The sequence below is a fragment of the Sinohyriopsis cumingii genome, chromosome 2 (assembly GCF_028554795.1).
Source record: "Sinohyriopsis cumingii isolate HCF-2022 chromosome 2, ASM2855479v2, whole genome shotgun sequence".
Lineage (NCBI taxonomy): Eukaryota > Metazoa > Mollusca > Bivalvia > Unionida > Unionidae > Sinohyriopsis > Sinohyriopsis cumingii.
This window is the reverse complement of record NC_142962.1, coordinates 71,639,164-71,650,515: the sequence shown is the minus strand read 5'-3', so window position 1 is coordinate 71,650,515 and position 11,352 is coordinate 71,639,164.

Genomic DNA, 11,352 nt, shown 5'->3' with positions numbered 1-11,352 from the left:
GAAACGAAAGACTGCTGACCCTCCACATCCACACCACAACCGGGCCTGTCAACCTGATCAGCGTTTGCACTCCCACACTAAGTGCCACCACAGATACCAAGGATGAGTTTTACGACGAGTTAGACTCGCTTATCGACAAAATTCCACATGAAGATAACTTGATATTACTGAGCCACTTAAACACTAGGGTGGGTGCCAACCATGACACTTGGCCTTCCTGTCTTGGCAAGTTAGGCGTTGGGAAGATGAATGAGAACGGGCAGCGACTCCTAATGATGTACTCGTACCACGACCTCACCATCACCTATTCATTCCTTCAGACAAAGCCACAGTACAAAGTGTCTTCGAGGAATCCACGGCCCATACACTGGCACCAGCTGGACTTGATCATTACGAGATGGTCTGCCATGAAGGGTGTGCTTCTTACCTGTACCTTCCACAGCGCTGACTGCGACACTGATCACTCGCTGGTGTGCTGGAAACAATTAAGCTTCAGCCGAAGAAGATCCACCGCTCTTGGCAAAAGGGTAAACCACACATTTATGTGAGCAAGACGTCATATTCAGAAAAGGCTGAGGAAGTCACTTATGCCCTCTCCAAGGCGTTTGATTCAGAACCTCCCAACGGCAGTGCCAAAAAGATATGGGATCACATCAGGGAGACTGTGTACAACACAGCCACACGGATCTTTGGTAAGAAGCAGTCAAAGAACAAAGAGTAGTTTGAGGCCAACTCCGCCACACTCATGCCAGCCATAGAACAGAGTCGCAGTGCTCACCTGGAATACAAGCCCCCCCCCCCCCCGCTAAAGGACACTACAGGCATGCAGGTCTACTAGAAGCAAAAAAGTACAGAGGTTAGCACGGCATTGCACCAATGAATACTGTCTTCAACTCTGTCAGAGCATCCAGTCATCAACAGATATCGGAAACATCAGAGGCATGTACGATGGCATAATGAAAGCAATGGGTCCCACGAAGAAAGTTACAGAACCAACGAAGTCATCGTTATTGAAAACCTCCCTCTCATGGCCGATCTGGACGAGAAACCTACTGTGGCAGAACTAAAGAAGGCCTTAGAGAAACAGCCCTTAGCTAGAGCCCCAGAGAAGGATGGTATCTCAGCAGAAGATATCAAGTGCGGATGCAGCGTGCTGCTTACACACCTGCATTACCTCCTCTGCCAGAGCTGAGATGAAGGTGCAGTGCCTCAGGACATGAGAGACGCCAACATCGTAACCCAGTTCAAGAACAAGAGAGACATATTCGACTGCAATAGCTACAAGGACATATCCCTTCTAAGCATCGTGGGTATAATCTTCGCACGCTGACAGAATGTATTAAGAGTCGCAGTGGGGGTTCCACGCAGGGAGGTCCACAATCGACATGATCTTCTCCATCCGGCAACTGTAGGAGAAATGCAGAGAACAACACAGACCCCATCTTCATGGCTTTTATATTCCTCATCAAGGCGTTCGACCTGGTCAGCAGAGACGGATTCTTCACAATCCTAGCGAAGACTGGATGCCCAGCAGAGCTGCTAAGCTTGATCCAGTCCTTCTACAGTGACATGAGAGGCACAGTGGAGTACGATGGCTCAACGTCTGACCCCTTCGACATCCGCATCGTAGTAAAACAGGGCTGGGTCCTGGCCCCCACGCTGTTCGGCATCTTCTTCGCTGTCCTGCTCAAGCAGGCCTTTGGGCCGTCCACAGAAGGGATCTACCTGCACACGCAATCAGACGGCAGACTGTTCAACCTGGCACGATTGAAGGCAAAGAGCAAAGTGCGAGAAGCAACCGTCAGGGACATGATCATCGCAGACGATGCTGCTCTAGACACTCACACAGAAGCTGAGGTACATCGCCTGATGGACCGCTTTGCCAAAGCATGAGTTTGGAATGACCATCGACCTAAAGAAAACCAACGTGATGGCTCAAGATGCGGACCCTCCAAGCATTATCATCAACAACTATGAACTTGAGGTAGTCAGTCAGTTTACGTACCTCTGCTCCACCATCACCAGTAACCTCTTTCTTGATGCTGAGCTCAACAAGCGGATTGGAAAAACATCAACAACTCTCTCCATGTTGTCGCAGAGAGTGTGGAACAACAGCATGCTGACCCTGAACACTAAGATCTCCGTGTATCGTGCCTGCGTGCTAAGCCATTGAAGCCTGGACCCTTTACGCTTTACAAGAGAAAAGACTGAGCGCCTTTCACATGCGATGCCTCCCACGCATACTTGGGATCACCTGGAGCGATAGAGTAACAAACACCCATGTGCTTGAGCGTGCCCAGATTCCCTGTATGGTCACACTCCTCTGCCAACATCGCATCAGATGGCTGAGCCATGTACGTCGGATGGATGACAGACGGATCCCCAAAGACCTTCTTTAGTCGAAACTTGCCTGTGGCAAAAGTCGATCGGACGACCAGATCTCCGCTTCAATGATGTCTGTAAGTGCGACATGAAAGTCTTTGACATTGATGTAAACACCTTGAAAGAGCTTGCTAAAGACAGGTCTATCTGGCGATACGCTCTGTTCACTGGTCTGAAAGCCGGAGAGGACAAGCTACGCCTACTAGCTGACGAAAAGCGAGCTCAGAGGAAGAGGAAGCAGCTCAAATCCACACCAGACTCAACCTTCAAGTGCAGCAAGGACTACCACTCCCGTGTTGGGCTCTATAGACACAGCAGACGCTGCACAACCACCAACCGGGACATCTCTCATAGGCGCACTTCCATCATCTCTCGAGAGTAACGGATGCAAACCAAACAATCCTACAAGTAAGACCTCGACGATGACATTTATGTTTTAGGCTTCATGGTCGTACTGCCTAAATAACGGTGTTGTGTAGCATGTTTTGATGTCGACTAACATCGTAACGAAAGTCAAATTTTCTGGAATATCTCACACAAGTGGCTACTAAAATAATGACGTCTTTCTACAAAGTAAAGTCATAATGTTTTAGTCGGACTTTACTTACTCTGGTGTCTTTTCTCTAATTAATTCAAATTCTCACAAAAGAAATGGACCGTTTTCAAGTTTTGTTTTCCTACAGTTCAGTTGGCTGGAAAGCGATGAAAAGCCGGGACTGCCGAAATCGGGTTAAATTGAAATATTATTCTTTAACGAAACGAATAAACATATGTTATGTCTATTCGTTCAAGAACATATCCACCACATTAACCTACTTGAACATACTTCTGCACACATCGACTGCCGTCGCATTTCAACAAATTCAAATGTATGTCAACGGAACATGAAAATGCGTCCATTTACTAATGTCAGCTTTTGTTCCACTAGGATAAAAACAGCACAGTAAGTATAATAATTACAAATCAATTTGTGGAAGGTGTTGGTATCGGCTGCCAAGTGTGTGAGATATTCCTGAAACTTTTACTACTCGTTCCGATGTCAACCGACATCGGAAAACGCTATACAAACCCGTTATTTGGGTAGTAAGATATATCACTAAAACTAAAATAACATATGCTGTCTTATATTGTAGGGCTTGAACGTCCCCGGCCTTTTACATTGGACGCTACAGATCAATGATAACCCTGCAGGATACCAAGATCTTACCAAAATAACCTTAATGAACTATAAAAGTTGAAACGAAAGTGTGGCTTGCGATTCCATCCTAAAAGCTGCACCATAATATCAATGACAAGAGATAAATGACACAAAACCAGTATCTTATATTCATTGAGAGGTACTTCTTTAGAAAACCTCCATCAAATAAAATATTTAGGTGTCACAGTAAAGAAAATAATGTTCCCCGTATCTGTATAAATTTGAAGGTAGGGATGCTTACAAACACTATAACCACAAACATACTCATATGCTATCACATAAAAGGGGCAAGTGGTTTATGTTTTTGTGGAAGACATTCTGTTTTTCAAAACCTGCATAGAAATTTTGGAAAAGAGATACTACTCAAATGATTACCAAATGAAACTAAAACAATTGCTCCCTCTTTGTGTTAGAATATCTTATTCATACTTTCGGGAAGTAAAAATAAATAAATAAGAAACACTCTGTTTTTGAAACGTAAACTTGTCACAGCGTGCACAAATCAACAAAGTGAGTTTGTGTTTTAGATGCAAATTTGTTACACCATGAAAGAAAAGAAATATGCCTTTTGTTTTTTAAATGTAAATTTGTTGCACCATGAAACAAGGAATATGATCTTTGTTTTATGTGTTGTACCATAAAAAGTGAGAATAGAGGACAAGAACGAGCGTTCAAAAGCAGAAGTAGAAGATTAAATCAATTCCAGCGAACACTTTCCAAAAGGAAACCAGTAAAAGAAAAATAACAAAATGTACTTTTGAGATGTATTATTAAAATGTCATAGTGATTCTTATTCAACCAGAACAACTGAAGTGTCTCTATGCCACTAAGTTGATAAAAATATTTTGAAATTACATAAAAATTCATTAAAGAATTATAAATAATATGTATTATATATTACCTACTTTTGTTTCTTTGCTACGTGATCACATCTACAACTGTAAAGAAATTAATGAAGCAGGTCAAAGATGGTTAGTTTGAAGAAAAACAGTTTGCTTCATTCTAAACATTACAAAGACAAGATTATTGTTCCGTTTGTAATATACACCATTTTAAGTCTGTTAATAACAATAATAATATGCAGTAATAGAACATGAAGAATTGCAAAACATCTACCATGATTTTTTCATTGAATATTAATACGATGTGATGGAAAAATAATAAGCAAAAAATATAGACGTGCAAAGGTTATTGAAAAGTTTATGAAAAATCTTGAATATGCCACAAACTATCAAAGTATTTTTTCAAACAACCACCAAAATAATGACTGAAGATTTATATATAAAAACAGGATCAATCGGAAAGACATTGTGATATAGCTGAACAAGAATTAAATAATAATAAAATAATACAAATTTTGAAATATCATGGAGCAGCACATAATAATGTAACATTATTCCATATTAACCAAAAAGGTTGCTTACTTGACATAAATTACCTGGGTATGATGAACGTTTTATCATGAGTGAAATTCTAAAAGTTTCAAATGAAAACTATTTTTTCAAAGCTAGAATATGGAGCAATAGATGGCATCGCTATTTTGCAGCTTACATTGATTGATAGTATGCAGCTTACTTTTGACGTCTAAGATAACTGAAACATTTGCAACAAAATAACAGTGATTTTTAATTGCAATGATATTTACCTATAGAAATATATAGGCAGCTGTGAAAAAATAAAGAAAATAAATTACATGAGAAAAAAGAAATGAAAATTGGTTCGACATAAATTTGGCTGAAAGCATCTAGAAGAATATCGCGATTTATATTTAAAAATTTATGTATTAATTCTGCAGGTATGTTCTAGACTTTCAGAGAAGCTATTATAGTCTACATCAGCTAAATCCGTGTTATTATATAAGCAATACAACTTTATCATTTTATTGTTTATTGAAATATAGTACAGAATCAAATCTGTAACTTTTTATTGATATTGACATTAGCTTTTTCAGAAATCAAACAGATGAGGTATCTGAAAGGTTGGAGGAAGAATCTCTACTTATACAAATAATAAATATATGCCAATAATGATCAAACAAGCCATCTTCATATATGTAAAAGTATTATATTCCTGGTTAATGACACGAATTCCTGGTTAATGACACGACTTCTTCAAGGTATAAAAGATTCAGATAGATTCATTTGGAAAAACGAAAGAAACATTGATAAAATATAAAACATCGACGTTAACCTAACATAACACTTTTTAGAAGTTGATCAAAAATATCAAAAACACACATCCTGTACATAGTGATTATCCATTAGAACCTGAAGGAATCAAACAAAAGTATGATTGGCTATCAAATTATCAAACGAGTTGTTCATTTAAAAGCAAAAAGGTAAATACAAGAGTAAAAAATACTATGTATCAGTCTAATGAACAAAAAGTTGGTCTTCAACGGTAATGATTTATTATTCAATTTATGACACGATTTAAAAAAACGTCCAGCATTTGCAAGCCTGGACCAGCTAAGCAAGACATTATTTAAAGAGTTACGATGATTCAATAACCTTGAATATGCTGATGTACATATAGTCTTGAATATCCTGGTTTACCACACTGATGAAATCCAGTCTTTGAGTTCACAATAATCGCAAAGTAAGATCAACTTTTGGATCCAAACAAGGCTTGTCAGTTACATGCGCATTAACCATGACCTTATCTTTAACAAGGTCATTGCCTATGCTACGACTCTATGGTCTTAAACGAAGTAACCGAAAAGAGTGTAAGCTAACAAGCATTGTAAAATTCAACAAATAATTTATTTTCCTAGAATAAAAAGTGAAAATTTAAAAAGAACTTCCAGTAATGAGAATTAAATCCAAGATAGTCCTTGAAGTCCCAACCACAAGCCCAAACGTATAAAGCTTCAAATGAACTCCAATCGTATGTCAAATATATTTCAATGTTGAATGTGTTGATGTGACTGTAGTCTATACTATGATAATGTGCCAGTGGCCTGGAGTGTGGCGATGTACTAATCTTTTGATGTAGCTCAATAATATATCCCAAATATTCTTGTCTTAATTAGCTATAATTCCAAATTAATGTTTTAGCTCAAGAGTATTACTCAGCACTTTGTAATTCCACTGAATAATAATTTGAATAAATAGATGTACCCAAGTGAAGAACATCAGATAATCCAGATTTTATACTTGACCTAGGCTGCATTTACCACTTTCTGGAAATACTCTGTCACTTAATGGAATTTTACATTCTATAAGTTTCTACGGTCAGAACCAAAACTGTATCTTTTAACCCAAAATTCAGGTAAACTTGTTTACACTAATAATGATCTGAATATTTATTCCACAATCATAAAGAAAATTTTAGCTATGTATTTTGTCACTTGTCAGGTACACAATGAACTTGATTATGGATAAGGTTAAGTACCAAATACAGATTTACATAACATACAGTCATTCAGAAAGCCAATAAATAATACAAATTAAATATACATAACCAGGCCCGGCCGTATGATGTCCGGGGCTCAATGCAGCATGCTGGCTCCAAGGCAGCAAGCGATGAATTCCATTGCGGAGTTGATTTCCTGAAAGCGCGGAGCCCAATGCGGTTGACTCGTTCGACTTGCCGTAGAGCCGGGCCTGTAAATAACACCTTGTAATAACTAATAAATGATTTCCTTCGATTGATAAAGAAGTCAGTGCTTCGACAGACACTTGTCCTGAGACTAAATCGGATGACGAATTGAAGCTATGCAGAGGATCATTCACAAAGCCGCACATAGCTCCCTGAATAAGAACGCTTCACTACAAACAAAAAGCTTCTCAGACAAAGGCAAAGTACCTGTTAACAAAAGACTCTTAGAAGCTCATGTGCCCCTTGATATTTTAATAGGGATAGGCTTGGCAAAATGTTAAATAAGTGATATTGAACCATTCGAAATAAATGATTCATAGTTCCTCCAAAACAGAATCATAATGTGGTTCTTTTGACCTAACCAACGTATTGATTTCATTTCCAAACCGTGATCTTGACTACTTTGAAAAATAGCATCTGTAACAGGTCTGTCTTTATTACATTGCTTATTTTTCAACCTGTAACATTCAGAAATTACGTGCCAATTCCTTTTACAATGAGTGCACATTAGGAGAAATAAGGATTTCTGATCGTTTTTTTTTCTCCAGATGTTTGAATTGTGACAGTTGTACCAGACTGATATTTGGAAGTACTGATAAGAAACTGAGATTTTGTTACCAAACTAATTGCTGAGAGGAAGACTTATTGACAAATGAAACATTGTAAGTCAACGAATCATCAACAAAGTTTCCACCATATGGTTATCACGATAGGTATTGACGTCACTATGGATGCAATTCTTAAACTCTTCAATTAATATGAGATGTCTGAGCTTATCTTAATCATTAACAAAGCTGGATATCACCTATGAAATAGTTGTTCTTTCTCTGCTTGACCTGTGTTTGTACATTGTTTTGTTTTCTACAATTCCTTAACATTTGTCGATATGCGTCAGGTAGAAACTCAACATGTTTTCCATAACCATTTCTTAATCAGCACTTTGTTGTCAGGACAGTGAAGTGTAGACTTAAGGAGCTTTGCCAATAAGTACACGTTAAAATAACATAGTCTGATGCCTTCTTGGCAATTTTGAGTTTTCAAAAACAATTTCCAAGCGAGGAAAGTATTTATCTACTTGTTTTCTCTAAAAAGGCGTAATAACGTAATATTTCTGCTAAGATCAGAACCTGAACTTGTGCTTAAAGGGTGGGAGGGGGGGCTAGGCGGGGCTTGCTCCTCCAGCCAGTTCTAATTTTTTAAAATCTACTTTGCATTTCTCTTTCTTCTCCCTGTGCCTGCATCTGCATTTGCCTCTCCAATTCCTTTGCATGCATTTGCAGAAATCTACTGTGGCAGAAATAAAGAAGGCCTTAGAGAAACTGTCATTAAGCAAAGCACAGAGAAGGAATGTAGCCCAGAAGAAGTCATCAAGTGCGGATGCAGCGAGCTGCTTACACACCTGCTTGACCTCCTCAGTGCTGGGATGAAGGTGCAGTACCTCGGAACATGAGAGACGCCAACATCGTAACCCTGTTCAAGAACAAGAGCGACAGAATCGAGTGCAATAACTACAAGGACATATCCCTTCTCAGCATTTGCATTTCACTTTCTTCTTTGTCTCTCTGTCTTTCCCTTTCCCTTTCTTCGAATTGCATATCTCTCTCTCTCTCTCTCTCTCTCTCCATTTGTATTTCTCACTCTCTTCTCTCTCGCTCTGCATTTAGATTTGTTTTTGAGTTTCCTCTCTCTTATCTGCATTTCCACCATTTCTCTCTGAAGCTGAAGCTTTGTAAATTCCATTTTGACATGTTTTAAATCTGTACTTTCTTTAATTTCCTATAAAATCCATATACATATATTGACTAACGAATCAAACCCAACGCACTACCATCCAAAATGTCCTTACCACCAAATACTGAATCAAAATATTCTTTATCTCTTGTCTTGTTAAAGATGCTTTCGTTTCAAAAACATCATAATGTCCTTCATTATCAAGCAACTCGTCATATTTAAAAGACTCTTACATTCCCAGAGTAGGATTTAAAATAAAGTTAGATGTTGTGAACGCTTGCTTTTGCACTAAAGATTTCTCAAATATTTGATATAAAAAAAATCCTTACCAGGGACAATGAAAATTCCAAATCAAAGTAAATTTCAATTTTAAAGAAATGTTTAATGTCTCTGAAATGTTTTAACGAAATTCAGATCCCAGCCTAGCCCCCATATTCTCTAACGACTCTAAGTCTTAAACTATGAATAATAATTAAAAGAACTAATTCCTTTCAGATTACACCTGAGCACAAATGTAAATGTTTTCACAGACTGATCTTAAAACAGTAGTGAATAAGTGTTTTGCAAACCTCTATATATGCAAATACCCATTTGAGCAACTACGCAATAAATTTTTTAGATGGAAGATGCCACTAACTCTTCAACTCTGATTCTAGTAAAGAAGTTGTTTTCTTCTTAAAACATGACATGGTGTAGGTCTTCACTGATCTGTGCTGTCATTGTAGTGGAGAATGTACTCGAACCAAACATTTTTGTAATAGATACACTGCTGTTATTGTTGGATATACTGTATAGCATTGTATGGACAATGTGTGTCTTCTCCCGTACTTATCACATTTAAGATGTCTGAAACTTAAAATATAATCATGTTTAGAATCCAGTAAGTGGATCCAGTTTAACAGATTACGGGGAGCACTTTAAGGAATGGCGGCCATTTTGGAAATGCAATGTTTATTCACAGATCTGTTGAACTATTCTCAACCTGCACTTCTTGCCATAAAATGAATGTGTATATCCTACAGAATGTTTAATTATTTTGATGTCTAATTGATGGGATTTGATTTAGCCTTACCTCTGATGTGCTTCTCAAAGAAAATTGCTAAATCTATATGCCGATTCAAACTTTCTGAACTTTAGACGCTAGTTATGAAAAAAGAGCCGAAACCATTTACAAGTTTGTTTTCTTTCATAACTTTAATATTATAGGATTGCACCATCCGAAAATAGCGATTTCTAAACTTTGAAAATAAAATTTGTTTCAGCATTTCCATAACATGCGAGATTATCGTATTTTGTGCGATTTCAAGTACATTTCCCCAGTACAAAGAAGCAATCATTTCATCTGTTGTACCTGTGTACGTTTGGTCAATCATGGACGAATAAGCTGGTATGATTACTTTAATCGTGTGGCTAGACAGCACCAATGTACAAAAGAAGTTTCTCGCAAACGTGAAAGATAAAATCGTCCACGCAGAGAGCTCAACCGAGTGCCTACACAGCAGTCTCAGCCTACAAAACAAAGCCAGGTCGGTTTTGTTCCACCCCCAAAAGCCTCCACAAATCAGCGCAGGCATCATTAGACACCGAACAAAGGTACTAGTAGTGGATGATATTGTAGTGGAGCATGAGACTATCTTGTTGCTCCGCCCCTAAACACCCTGATCTAGCTCTATCGCTTGTCTGCGTAGGTAGAGCGGACACCAGCAAATTACGCGACAGCTATCGCAATGATAAATGCCACGAGATTTCCGGCGACCCAGTCAATGATATTGCTAGCAGTCCTCAACATGAAACAACATGAAACAAACAACTTAATCGATTAATCCAGAACGAGCCGTTGCCGCTTTTTCTGCCAACGTTTTCAATACCCAAGCCAGAAACTCGAAAAAAAATTTTAGCCATTGTATGCGCCGGCAGGATCTGCATAGTGGACTCCACATGCACCAAAATTATGATGAATTACGGAAACAAACTCTACACATTTCGCTCTATCCGCCGCGCTCTTGGTGCAAAGGGAATCCGGAACACTGTGATAGTGACTAATAACCCAAGCTCCATAAACCAAATCCAGTTGCTTGCTATATGATTTCACAACCTCATAGCATTGATGTCATTTTGTCCGGCACTGCCAAGCTGGCAGACCACAATCGCTTTGAGCGGTGGCACGGCAATTGTGAGGGGTAAAAAGACTGGGAGGCGTAATTGTCTTGAGAAATACGCTGGTCAGCATCGTCGATGACGATGTTTGAGGTGTCTAGAAGGATGTCTGAGTAACTGACAAGGAAGGGATTAACGCGGTCTACCAGGAAATCCTGAACACGAACACTGCCGGTATATATGTTAGCACCAAGTTTCATGCCACTATATGTGTTAACATCAAGTCTCATGCCGATAACGTCCGGCGCATTAGGCGCTAGGGCATTAAGAAATAACAAAGCATA